This window comes from Electrona antarctica, assembly GCF_951216825.1.
Source record: "Electrona antarctica genome assembly, chromosome: 3".
Lineage (NCBI taxonomy): Eukaryota > Metazoa > Chordata > Actinopteri > Myctophiformes > Myctophidae > Electrona > Electrona antarctica.
In genome coordinates this window covers 26,402,902-26,417,706 of record NC_136808.1, presented here as the reverse complement: position 1 = coordinate 26,417,706, position 14,805 = coordinate 26,402,902, and the positions used below count along the sequence as shown (strand labels likewise).

The 14,805-nt window shown below is 42.4% G+C and overlaps 1 protein-coding gene across 1 annotated transcript in view; it reads left to right on the top strand.

The window, feature by feature from the left end:
* Positions 1-12,327: 12,327 nt before the first annotated feature.
* The window catches only part of LOC306920927 (uncharacterized protein), a 28,508-nt gene continuing 26,030 nt past the window's right edge, over positions 12,328-14,805 (top strand). Inside the window, exon 1 of the mRNA XM_079497917.1 lies at positions 12,328-12,437. The gene's annotated coding sequence lies outside the window, so the exon portion shown is untranslated. The remainder of the gene's footprint in view (positions 12,438-14,805) is intronic.

The following is a 14,805-nucleotide window of genomic DNA, read 5'->3' as shown; positions in this document are numbered from 1 at the left end:
TCTTATGAACATGGGGGAAGGAAAGCTGGGAGCTCGGTCAGACCTGATGGTGGAGCTGCTGGTCCTCCTCTACAAAATCGAGAAAGTAGGAGGGGAAGTAGGTTTCCTCTGGGTACCAGCCCATGTGGGGGTGGAAGGGAATGAAATGGCAGATAGGGCAGCAAAAAAGTCGCTAGGTAGGGAAATAGACATCATGGTAGCAATAGGAGCATACGAGTGCAGATCGATCATTAAAAGGGAAATAACAGCAGGCTGGCAGGAACAGTGGGAAAGGGGAAAGAAAGGAAGACATTACTTCAAGATCCAGAACAGTGTAAAAAAAGGGGCGTGCTACCTTGGGGCAGAGAGAAGGCAGACCGTGACAATGACAAGACTCAGGTTGGGACACTGTGGACTGGCATGGGACCTGTCAAAAATGGGGAAGCACCCAGATGGACTGTGCAGCACATGCAAAAGAGACCAAACAGTGGAACACGTGCTTATGGAGTGCACCCGGTACTCTGAAGAAAGAGAGCTGCTGTATGCATCAGTGGCAAGTGACCACACAAACAGTGTGACGCTCAAGAGTCTCCTCAACCCAACAGAAAACCAGGCAAGGACTGTAAAAGCAGTGCTTAATTTCATGGCAGCAACACGCCTGCTTCCATAGAGCAAATGAATTAATAACAAGCCCAACGAACGCGACGACTCGAGTGCTCACAGCTCAACTGCCCAGCCCACACTGGTAGGCTACACTCGATCTGCGCACCGGTCCTGCACAGGCTGACGGACGAGTCACTGGGAGAGAGAGTGGGGAGAGAGGCGGGGCTCACTGACTGCCTGCATTCACATGAATGCGTCTCTCAACTATTCTGTCAAACTTCACCGTGCGTTAATCGCGCGTTAATTAAATTAACGCCGTTAAAATGACTTTGAGTTAACGCACGATTAACGCGTTAACTTTGACAGCCTTTGATTTCATATCACTTCTTTTTTTGTTTTGTTGTGATAATCCTCCCTACTATAGAGTGTGCTGACCATATAAGGAGTTCCTCCCTGTCCCTTGTTTTTGGCTAGGTGGCCCAGCCTTCATCCAATCAGGATAGAGAGGGGCCGTCCGCCAATCATGATCGAGTGGGGCGGGCCTTGGTGCGCAAGCTGTTGGCCTGTTGCGTGTCCTCCCCACTGTAGGGCGTGCATGTGCCGGGGCGGACCGGGGGGGTTTTCCAAATCACCCAAATCACTGAATGGTCCTTTAATTAAAAAAAAGGAAAGCATGTAGCGTGTGGAAGGAACACGTTATTCCGACCAGTTTCTTTCCCCTCCATCAGGCGCCCCAGCTGGCCAGGGGGAGGCAGTTTAGAGACCAGGATTACTACATGTTTTTGCGAGGGTACCTACCCTAGGGGACACAGGGAGAACATGTGAGGGTACCTACCCTAGTGGACACGGGGAGAACATGCAAACTCCACACAGAAAGGCCCTTTCGCCAACCCCGCCTCTGGTATGGGCACTGATGACACGGAGGAGGGAACACGCCCCCAGCGCCTACAGCGTCCCCAGCGGGAATTGAACCCAGGACCTTCTAGCTGTGAGGCGACAGCACTACCGACTGTGCCACCGTGACCCCAGAAAGAAAAAACTTTTGTGTCATGTTTACCCAACAGTAGGATCATTCATTATTTATAGACATTCATTGATATTATTCACTGCTGAATAATATCTGCTGAATATTATAGATATTATTATTATTTATATTTGTATTATTCTTGTTTAGAAAAAAAAAGTCGGCATATGCTATTTTATCATGAACAGTGAGGACTATGAATATATATTTAAGTGTAATTTAAACCACTTTAGAATTGTGCCAAATATATATAAAGAAAGGGGATGTTTGATATAGACTTATAAATGCCAATTAGTGATGTGTGATCAGATTAAATAGTATAATTTGCTCTGTTGAGGAACCTGACCTACAAATTCATGTGCAGACTCCTGACATGGCTCCCGGTCGCTGCCCGCACAGAATACAAAACTCTGATGCTGGCATTCAAAGCAACCAAAGGTATGGCTCCCCCATATCTTGCAAGTATGATTGAACCCTATACAAACCCTCCCGCGCACTCAGATCAGCCAACGCAGAGAAGCTGGAAGTACCCTCACTAAAAACGCCGGGACAACGCTCCACACGTCCCAAACTCTTCTCCATTCTGGCTCCAAAACTGTGGAATGCGTTCCCATTGCAGTCAGAACTGCAGCATCACTTCCAATCTTCCGCCGCAGTCTGAAAACCCACCCTTTCAGACTCCATCATGCCTTAGATAGCACTTTTGTAGACTTTGATAGCATTTGATACAGACTTATAGCATGTTATGTAGACAGCACTAGAATTGCATTGTATTAGCACTTCATAGTACATATGTATAGCATAGTATAGTATATATGTATAGTTTCATTATATAGATATTCCACTGTTATACGTTTTTAGCTTACGCATGTTTCATGATAACTACTTTTTATGTATGTAATGTATTGCCATGCTTTTTGTTCTTGCTTAATGTAAGTCACTCTGGATTAAGAGCGTCTGCTAAATGCCTAAATTGTAAATTGTAAATTGCAGACTGGATCTCTCATTGAATGGACTAATTGTCAGACCGTCAGATGACTGACCCTGGCCGTAGTTCTGTCAGGTATACATCTACTACAATCAGAGGACACTGGCATGAGTGCCTATAGATTTAGTAACCTGATGTATTGTTTTTACCCTGTGGTCCATGAGCCTGTAATAAAGTTTATATATCATGACATTCAACTTTGTCGTGGACGCACATACCATAGAACCCTGGAGGCAATATGACGTTTGAATTTTGGTTGATGAAGAAGGATGCAAATTCACTGCAGGCTCTTGTGGATAAAAGGTCAGAAGCTAGCTGCCACAGGATCAGCTTTGTTAGCCAAGCTGATCCTGCAGTAATGTGCAAACATGTCCATTATATTCCATGCAAAATTCTCTGATGTGACCACTGTGTATCGTAATCATATAAACAAATACCTCAACTATAACATGCACTCTGACCCCACTGCCTCTCTCTCTCACTCTCACTCACACACACACGCACAAACTTGCATTTCCTTCATATTACCTGCATGCAAACATTAGTATTCATATAAAAGGAAACACGTACTTGTTTAAAAGAAAAACACATGGCATACGTGCTTCTCACAGCAAGAAATGTCAAGAAAGAGAACTGTAACATTGTGTTCCTTGGTCTTGGATAAACAGAACAACAAACAACAGATGATGCTATATGCATTTAATTGAGGCTTTTTCAATTTAGTTTGAGTAAAATGTGTACATATCAAGCCAAAATAATAAGGTGCTGACACCTGACATCCACCCATTCTGGGAGTGGGAGGCAGTGGTCTTTTCGTCGACTAAAACTAAGACGAAAAATGTTCGTCGACTATCTTTTTTCGCTGACGAAAACTAAATGGAAACTAAATGAAAACTAAGCTATGATGACTAAAACTAAGACTAAATATACTGACGATTTCGTCAACAAATAAAAACTCGACTAAAATGTTAGGAAGGGACTAGTGAACAAGAGATCCAGTACAAGTCATTTTACACTTGGTATCCATGCTGAAAATATGTCATTATGACTGCATCAAGGCCCGCCAAAAAACATTTTGTTCGACTAAATCAACTGTAAATTTAGTCGACTAAAATCTTATGATATTTAGTCGACTAAAACTAAAACATTCCAGGTGACTAAAATGTGACTAAAACTAAATGAAAACTATTCAAGAGACTATGACTAAAACTAAAATACGTAGAAATTTGCTGCCAAAAACAACACTGGTGGGAGGAGTATACTAGATCATAGAGGGAGGAGACAACATGGTCATAATATTAATGTCTGGGTTTAATTTAATCTGTCCTCAGTCCAGACTGGAAGGACAAGAAAGCATCTATCATTTGGTAGGTACAATATTTATTCTTGTCAAACAATGACTTCACTTGAACCAACTTTAACATCTGATATTAAAACGTTTGGTCATTTTATCGTCTACCCAGGCTTTTGTGAACGCCCCAGACAGTTTTTAAGTTGCTTAATTGATTCAGTACTTATAGATATTTGATATTCATTTTAGCTGCTTCCTATACAAAGCCATTGTAACTTCAAACTAACCACAATAGATTCATGAAAACACACGTCCTTGGTTCTGGTGACTGATCTATACAATCCCCTCTGTCAACCTGGGGAGAGCATTTATTAAGTGGTGCAAAAACTCAAAATTGTACTGAAGTACAGTGCTTGACTCTGAGTATGTGTACACTGAATTTTGGTTATTTTTCCATGCAGTAATTACACATAAACATAATGTTATGTAAATATTTCTCTTCTGTTCCATGTGTTATAGTTACCATGATGATGATTTTGACCTCTCTGTTGTTTCTGCTGGGTAAGTGACATAGTGTGTGTGTTGGTTGTTGTGTGCATAACCTGATGCTCAGAGACTCATTTGTTTGTATATGCAAAATACAAACAAAAAGAAAGTTCTTATATAAATGAATGCTTTATTGTATACTGTATTTTATACAGTAAAAATAGCAACAAATAGCTAATAAGCTCACAACATGTACACAAAATGTTGTGAGTTTATTGGTTATTTATTTTTGCTATTTTTACTGTGACTTGTGAGCTTGTAGATTGGCAATTTCCTATTTTTGAAAATATTTTGAAAATGTCTGAAAACTTCCACCTATAACAATATGCCCAAAACAGAGACTATTAATTAACAGGAGATTTAACAAGAAATAACTACATTGGAATGTTGATCCAAATCCAAAGAACACAGGTTCTTGTTGTCTGAAAAGTAACCGTTTTGGACATACAAGATGTCCACATGGCAGCGATGATAAAGGGAATGAATGGGGGAGAAATACCTTATGGCACAATATTCTTGGGAAACCTATATATATATATATGTGTTATTTTCTGTCGTTTATACGGTGCTCTGACCAGCTTGGTACCTTTTTTCCCCTTTAGCATGCCATCCTTCCCTCATGTTGGACAATGATATACATGTACTGCAGGGTGAAGGTAAGTATATCTGCACCCGAGTGGAATAGTAAGAGAGTGACGACACTAGCGTTGACTCCCATTGTAACAATTGGAATGCGGAAGTGCTCATTCTATCTCAATGGGATAGTTCCAGTGTTTGGAACTATAGCCCATATAGGCACCCGCTTTGCGACGAGATCAAAGCGTGTGTCACTACTCTCTTACTTTCTGATCTGCACCAGTGTGAAAGGCCAGGGGTCTCCAACCTGTTGGCTCCAACCAATATATTTGCCTTAACCCATATACCACCTACAATGCTGCGTGAAATATTCCACCCATGATGAATAATACCACATTTCTTTGTTTTTCTGTCAATCTCAAATGTTTTTTTTTAAATAAACAGTATACTATCCAGATAAGAAGTATACCCTGGTGAAGGAGATGAAAACCTGGACAGAGGCAAAAGCATTGTGTGAAACGCAGTACTCAGGTCTGTGTGTCATCCACACTGAGAGAGACTGGAATCAAACCAAAGCAGCACTGGGAAATGTCACAGAGCCAGTATGGATTGGTCTCCATAGAAAATATGCGCAATGGCCCGAAGCTAAGGACTATTTGAACTGGAAGTGGTCCAATGGAGAAATCTACTTTTACTTGAACGGGAATATTGACCCTTATTGTGGTGTTGGTATACCGGTATGTGTATCTCAATCTGCAGCAGATTGGAAAGCAGAAGCATGTGCCAATGAGTTAAGCTATGTGTGTCAAAAAGGTATGTACTAAGTTATTCTGTTCTAATATATTTCTCTCGCATGCACACACTGCCTATATTCCGATGTTTGATATATCCGTAGGACACTATAGGAACGCACACACGCGCACACACGCGCGCACGCACGCACGCACGCACGCACGCGCGCGTGTGTGTGCACTGGAGATCCGGATCTCTATATGGGCATATATATGGGCATATAGTTACTTATATATAGTTAGATTATTTTTTTATGGTTATGTCTGAGTCATAGTGACTCCCATCCCATAAGATAATTTTACTATAGGATGTTTGACAATGTTGTTGTCTTTATTAATGACATACCCAAAATATATATGCCAGAACTGGTTTACAATTGGGACACATCTGCCAATACAGAGGTTGCCAAAAATGTAAACTGATAGGCTATATCCATTGTGCTCTACAGACAATATTCATTATCAGTCAAATCAGTCTGCCATTCCCATTGAAATAAGACAACAACTTCTCACACTGTCTTTAAGTTATTCCAAAGAACGGAACAGTGAAGCAATACATCCTACATGATGAAGGAGAGAACTACGCAGACGCCCTTGAAGAATGTCAAGAGGACGAAGGCAACCTCGCAAGAATCACTAACAAGAAGGAGCAGGAGGCCTTTGACACGGTGTGTAAGGCTGGGCACTGCTGGATTGGCCTGGAATGTACACCCATGATGAAGTGGTCCAGTGGAGAACCGTTTCCTCCTCCGAACCAGATCAACATGGATAGAGAACCAGCAGAGCGCTGCATGACCATGAAGGCTGGTGGGGAACTGGAAGCCCAAACCTGTACGAGTCAGAAAGCCTTCCTGTGCTATGGAGGTGAGTACACTCTAATACCACAGTCAGAAAGCCTTCCTGGGGGGGCACGGTGGCACAGTTGGTAGTGCTGTCGCCTCACAGCTAGAAGGTCCTGGGTTCGATTCCCGCTCGGGACGCTGTGGGTGCTGGCGGCGTGCCTCCTCCTCTGCGTCATCAGTGCCCATACCCGAGGCGGGGTTGGCGAAAGGGCCTTTCTGTGTGGCGTTTGCATGTTCTCCCCGTGTCCCCTAGGGTAGGTACCCTCACAAAAAACACAGTAATCCTGGTCTCTAAACTGCCTCCCCCTGGCCAGCCGGGGCACCTGATGGAGGGCAAAGGAACTGGTTGGAATAACGTGTTCCTTCCACGTGCTACGTCCAACCAGGGAAACTCCCCCCTGTCAGGTGTAAAAGGAGCAACTTGGACACTCAGGCATGAAGGAAGCATCAAGTCCGTTGCTCTCCCCATGTCCCCCATATATGGGGACTAGGTTGGCGGAGGGTGTGTAGAGCCCAGGATCACATTAGATAATTGACACAGGGGTGAAAAATGGGTTACAAAATCGTGGGATAAAAAAAGCCTTCCTGTGCTATGGAGGTGAGTACACTCTAATACCACAGTATGTGAGAGTATCATTGAAACACTCTGACTCAGAGACACCTCATGTGTTTATATATGAAACCATCTGCTCTCCCTTCTGATGCAGAACAACGCACTGCTGACAACACTACAGATGACCTGACCACTGCTGGCACTACCAAGCCCCCCTCCACTGAGACCCTGACTCCACCCTCCACCTCCACTGAGACCCTGACTCCACCCTCCACCTCTACTGAGACCCTGACTCCACCCCCCACCTCTACTGAGACCCTGACTCCACCCTCCACCTCCACTGAGACCCTGACTCCACCCTCCACCTCTACTGAGACCCTGACTCCACCCTCCACCTCCACGACCCACACTCCAGGGCCATCCTCACCCTGCATTTCAATGGGTAAAATGCCAACACTAATCCTCAGTGTTATACTTTAACTCTGAGAGTTGCGAGGAGGGCACCACGCTATGATGGCGAGCGTCTTTTACACACAAACTAAAACAAGATGTTTTAACTGATTGGACCTTTTTTTTTATTTAAGGACTTCTATTGTCCATGTGTTTTGATATCCGAAATGACAATTTAGGATACAATGGCAATTATTTGCGTGTGTTTGTGCGTGCGTGCGTGCGTGCGTGCGTGCGTGCGTGTGTTCTCACCTCTCCTGTCCACACCACAGGCAACCTGCATTTCTACACTGAGAAGAAAGATTGGATGGATGCTCTGAGGTTGTGCATGGAGCATGGAGGCAGCACATCACCAACGACAGCGTGCAGACGCAGGTGGTGCAGCTCTACGACAGCGTGCAGACGCAGGCGGTGCAGCTCTTGGCAGACCCAGCAGCAGGTGCGTGGGAGGAGGGCGGTGTGTGGATCGGCATGGAGAGGAACATGTTTGGCTGGGAGTCGCCCTGGGACTGGGACTGGGTCAGTGGAGAGCGGGTGGTGGACCTGCGTGAGCACGCACACGGACACTTCCCCGCCGACATCTACAGCTACCACTGTGGGAAGATCGTCAAGGAGAACGGCAACCACACCTGGCTGGATGACTGCTGCTGCCGCATGCGGCCATTCATCTGCCAAGGTGGGTTGTTTGGCCTGCAGGGCCGTGGCTCAGCGGTCCAGTGCACATTGGCTGGTAGTCCAGTCTGACAGTGTGCCGCGGGTTCGACTCCCGATCCCGGCGGCCTTTACTTCATGTCATGTCACCCACATGTACTTGAGTAAAAGTACAAAAGTATTGATATCGAAATATACTTTAAGTACCAAATAGTGTAGAAAGTACTCCTTGTGCAGAATGTCCAATTACACACATTTTCAAATGTAAAAAAATTATAAAAAAAACTTTTTGAAAATTGCAGATCTACAAGCTTGTAGCGATCGGCTATTTTCAAATAATGCCGAAATGTATATAGGGCTGAAGTGTATATTATTTTGTAATAATAATCAAAATCTCCAGACGCACATTTTGTACTTTATTACTAGTATATGTAGCCTATGTTTCACTAAACTAAACGTTGTTTTACACTTCAGCTAAAAGACAAGTGATTTTACACTTGGTTTCATGCTGAAAATAGCAGATCTACAAGCTCACAACGCGTCGCAGCGCTGCTATTTTTCAGTCATTACGACGGCATCAAGGCAAATACATTTTAGTCGCCTAAATCAACTGTAGATTTAGTCGACTAAAATCTTATGATATTTAGTCAACTAAAACTAGACTAACACTAAAACATTCCAGGTGACTAAAATGTGTCTAAAACTAAATGAAGTTTCATTCCAAAGACTATGACTAAACTAAAGTAGAAGTTTTCTGCCAAAAACACATGTTGTATAGTGAATACACTTATTCTCTTTAAAAATATATCCAATCCAATCCAATCCAACTTTATTTATAGAGCACATTTAAAAACAACAGAGTTGACCAAAGTGCTTTACATAACAAATAAAAGTGCACACAATCGTCAAAAACATATTATAGAGATACAAATATACAACAGGGTGGAGAAAAACAAAACATATATGTAAAAAACAAAATAAAATAACTGCTCAATTTGATTTTGCAGCAACTTAAATATCTTAATGACATTTATTAGGATGCTTTTAACCCTATAGAACACTAAACATGGGTGATTTTCAACCGGACGATTGTTTTTTTTGCAATTTTCATAATGTTGCTGATGTCTGAGGTGGGCGGGTCTTTCAGTACCTTCATGATGCTCAGCGACATCATAATGTTGCTGATGTCTGAGGTGGGCGGGTCTTTCAGTACCTTCATGATGCTCAGTGACATCATAATGTTGCTGATGTCTGAGGTGGGCGGGTTTTTCAGTACCTTCATGGTGCTCAGTGACATCATAATGTTGCTGATGTCTGAGGTGGGCGGGTCTTTCAGTACCTTCATGATGCTCAGTGACATCATAATGTTGCTGATGTCTGAGGTGGGCGGGTCTTTCAGTACCTTCATGATGCTCAGTGACATCATAATGTTGCTGATGTCGGAGGTGGGCGGGTCTTTCAGTACCTTCATGGTGCTCAGTGACATCATAATGTTGCTGATGTCGGAGGTGGGCGGGTCTTTCAGTACCTTCATGATACTCAGTGACATCATAGAAGGTATGTTTGTTTCCCTGCCCACATCCCTGGTTTTTTTTACAGGCAGGTGTTTGGGGGGGTTTCACCCGTGTTTAGTGATTGTGTGATAGAGAAAAATCCAATACACCCACAATGGACTTTTTTTTTTTTTCTTCACTGGACCATCCTCGCATGTCTTAAGTTAGGAATGGGTGGACCAAAGGAGAAGTTCCCAACTTCATTTCTCTTTTTTTAAGGAATATTTTAAAAATAATATACACGTTTTTCACCGATTTTGCCCCCCATGATAGGGCCCCCCATGAAATCTATTTTTAGTTTTTTTGTGTCATGATATTATAAATAGTAAAGAAGAGTACCTCAAGTTGCCATGTATAGCTGTACTGCAATATATTTTGATGAGAAATATTTTTTATGGAATATTTTATATTGGGTAAAATATACCCGTGTTTAGTGATGGTGTAACAAAAAATATGTTTAGTAGGGTTAAGAAAAGCTCATGTCACTGTTTTGTTGTTTTGACTATTCTTGTCTTTGTCTCTATCATCAGGAGGTCAACACTAGACTGCAGTGGAACCAAACACAGTCCCCGTTGCTGCTGCATGTGGATTCACACCCAATTATTTAATTTCCTACTGTTTGATTTTAACGTTGTTATGCTTATTTCTCTTAGGCTTTAGTTCCTTAACGTAGGCATGATTGCTTTGTCGCTTTGCCATTCATCATGGCTTCAGGTTGAAGAAATTAAAACAGTGAACCAACAGCTAAACTATAGGCTGTGCATGCTACGGTTTGAGTGTGGAAAGAATCGGAAAGCCCACATTATTGACCTTTTTCATAATTCCAGAGAAACTCTCTCCTGCTGCCTTGCGTGAACCAGCTTCTGCTGTCATTTATTTCCTGTGAAGCTCATTGAGTTTCTTTGTATGTAAAATGCTCCTGAAATACAGTTTGACTTGTTGGTGGAAATAATTCAGATAAAAATAATAATTATATAGAATCCCTTGTGCATGACTAATGTGACTCATTAGTATGATGGTGATGGTGGTGATGATGATGATGATCATCATCATCATCATATTGTACTATTTTTGAGTGTGTGTGTGTGTGTGTGTGTGTGTGTGTGTGTGTGTGTGTGTGTGTGTAAACAGAAACTTTGTCCTAACACAAACATTAAATTCCATTGACAATGAATGGACAATGTTGAGTGTTTGCGTATACTTACCCCAGGGAATTACATCTGGCCACAAAAGATCACAGGATCTACTGAATGTGAAGGCATAGAGGTACTATATGCCATACTGTGTGTTGTATGCTCAATATGTCAGTTTGTTCACATTCAACAGATCCCGTGATCTTTTATGGCCAGATGTAATTTATTGGGGTCTAGTAGGACTACAGTAAATAATAAAAAGAGAAATCACCATAATTTTTTGTAAAAAATAATATAAATATATATAAATAAAGATAAACATATTTAGCCCCATGTTCGAATGCCCCCACCCCCTGTCAAAAACAAAAATAGCTAAAATTGCTAAAACAAAAGAATGCAGCAAATAAAAAAAATAATACTTACTCTATCAATCTAAAACATGAAACCAAAGTTACCCTTGGACTGGAGTCATCACCTTTTTGTATCGCAGCAACATGGCTCTGCTCGCCTCTGTTCTCAGTTCTGTTTGATTGATTGATTGATTGATTGATTGATTGCTTTATTAACAGGAAAGGTTTGCAGAAAATACAGTTACAAGGTCTGCTAGGATTTAAACCCCAAGAAAGCCTGGCTTGCTTCCATTGCCAATACTTAATATTCAATTAATCTGAACATTTAATGACATACAAAATACTATACGGTACTATGCAAAAGAAACATCATATAAATGGTTAGAAATCAAAATAAATAATATGTACAGTAATATGTTAAGGGGGACTTTGTAAACATAAGGAATCCAATAAACAACCTTTTCACCCCTCATGTCCATCTGGCATCATGTGTGATTATTACCAAAATGTTTTACTGCACCAATTCTTAATAATTCATAAATATTGAAATCAGTTCTATGTAAACATTAAAAATGTAATAAATAATAAAACACCATCCAACAACTTATTATCAGGTAATAACAAAAACATTCTTGTATACCGTCAATACTGGCCTGGTGACGCAAACAAACAGCAGAGAGCGCTGTTGTTCCTTTTTTATTTACCCAAAAAGTAACGGTTTTGGACCTACAACGGTTTCTACCAACAGCAACGACTGACTTACAATATGATGTGTACTAGGTTCCACCGTTCCAGTGAACGATCCATATGCCAGTCAGTCAGAGGATGTGGTCAGTCAAGACCAAAATAAATTACAGTTCGCCTGACCTGACGCCTTCCTAATGGAATGTATTGGGGTCGGGGGAAGGGGAAAGGGAGAAAGTGGGCGGACCAGTGGCCCACAGCAGCACCAGCGCCGCTCTTTGTTCAGTGCACGTTGTGTGTCTGTGTGTTCTAAAAATGATAAGATTTCTGATCTGAATGCCCGCCACAGGACGTAAGCGTGGATAAACAGAACTATATATAAACGGCGGGATTCTCAAGTAAACCATGCGTGACAAGAATAAGGTATGTTATTATAAAATGTCGCACATTTCTTCATGAACGCGGCACGCCACACCACAGCATTTGAAAACGGAAACGTAGCCTAATGTCCAACGTGGACTGAAACGTTTTGCCGTACAGCCTATATCAGCCCTGGATCGTCAGAAGATTTCTTAAAAAAAAAAAAAAAAAAAAACTTTCCTGGTAAAAAAAACTTTCCTGGTACTTAAAACCCCTGCATGGACATGCTTATAAATAAATACTGCCCAAGCTGTAAAACTAAGAAAACTAGAGCCGTGGTATGAATCTGATTTGGAATTAGCTTAGCCCTGAAACATGACCATGATTAGCTAGCTAGCACACAAGGTCGGACCGCCAGTTGAAAATAGACAAGAAACATGACTGTCTGTTAGCTCCTTTTGTAACCTCATATATCTCCAACAGATTTCCAAACTGTCAGCCTGTCAGATCATGACTGACATACGAGCGTCATGTGAACCATCATGGCTACATGTGAACCGTCAGAGTGGACTGGTTTAGATGAGAACAGAGTTGCACATTGTTGTGCGAGTGCAACTATATCTCTGTAGAACCAACGGAAAGACAACTTGTTTTCACCCAAAACACCATAACAAGATGTCCAGGACTAATAATAATAGGGCTATTTCAAAACGGATATGGGAATTCTGAAAGTATATGTATGTTGTGTAAACATGCCACAGGGGTTGTTGCCTGAGATTAAAAGAAAAAAAAAGTGTAGTGTTGTGAGCTTGTAGATCAGATTTGGTGTAGATCTACCCCAGTTAAAAAAAAACAGTTTTTAAGTTGCATGTTTCAGTGTTTACTTTAGATATTGATATTAATTTTATCAGACACGCCCCCTTCCGTTCCTATACACCCCCCCATGCATTATGCCAATTAACTTATGTGTTGTCACTGTTGTTGTATTCTACTGACTCACCTGCCAGTGAGGAGCCCCCCACCGGGAGAACGGTGCCGTCGAACATTTGCTGGCCGGTGTGTGTGGGCACTGGGCAGCATGGGTCCTGCAAAGTATTGTGCAAATCTTGCCTGCAAAATCTCCGGAAGTTCCTCAGTAAAGCAAGGGTGTGGAACCATCTACACTCCCTGGGGTCAGGTTGTCGTCTTCCTTTGACTTCACCAGTCTCACTAAATATTTGGAACTATGGTACCAGGGGCCAGGGGTTGACACTGAAGGACCTTGCAAACGGGGAGCGATAAAACGCACCTATAGTTCATTTTCAATGAGACCTGCGTTTTTGCTCGGAGAGGTTCAGGTTCATGTTCATTTATGTGTTTGTCCCCGAGGGGCGATTTGGTTTACAGCAAGGCATGACACAGGCAGGTAACATGAAACACAAAAACACAGTAAAAAGGCACATAGTACACATAAAACAATAAAACAGAATGGCAGTTCAAGGTATCAGTGTAACATTGAAATTCATAACATTTTCAAAACAGTTGTATAAAGAATTCATACAAGCGAGTCAGGTGACAAGTTACCTCCTCCTATCGGCATTTAGAGCCTGGATAGATACAGGCACGAAGGAGAACTTCTACCTATTGCTTTTGGCCCCTGGAACTTTTAGGCGGAGGCCAGAAGGAAGCAGCTTGAACTCAGACAATGCAAGCGTATTTACGTGAGTGCGGTCCCGTTAATTTGTTGCGCGCGTGCTTGTTTCGTGCACACGCCCGCAACTCACCAGACCTGGATTCGGTTTCGCTTTTTTTTTACGCTTGCGTTGTCGCGCCCCTCTTGAGCAGACCTGTCGTTGATCCAGGCAACAACGTGTGCGTTCCTCGCTCCCCGTTTGCAAGGCCCTTAATGCTGCATTCACATGGAATCAGACAGGCGGTAGACGGCAAACGGCAAAACCTGCTGGATGGCACGGAACGGTAAAAAAGATTAAATATTTTAACATCGATTCAGGTTGCGTTCAGGTTGCCAGATGGAGCAAGTGCTTGTTTGAGAGGGGACGCAACTGTCTATAAACAAAAGAAGCACTGGGGAGTGGGGAAACTGTTGCGTCCTTTGTACAAGCTTGGCTACAGGAGCTCAAAAACATAGAGGAAAGCTGACGGAAAAAGACTCGCTATCACTGCGAAAAATAAAGGAGAACTCCTTAGACCGAGACTTCTTTTTTGCATGCTCATAAAGTGCTCTGTGCTCAAACGTTTCGGTCCTGGGACCTTCGTCAGTGTGGTGCAGTAGGCTACGTTGTTCAGACTAGTCATGGTCCGACAAATGACAACCCACCTCATCTCCTAACCTAACCATAACCGCAAACATGGGAGCAGACGCTAGTCCGCATGTCGGACTAATGCCCTGTTTACACAAGTGTAAAGTTGTATTTAATTTGTATCTGTCTGT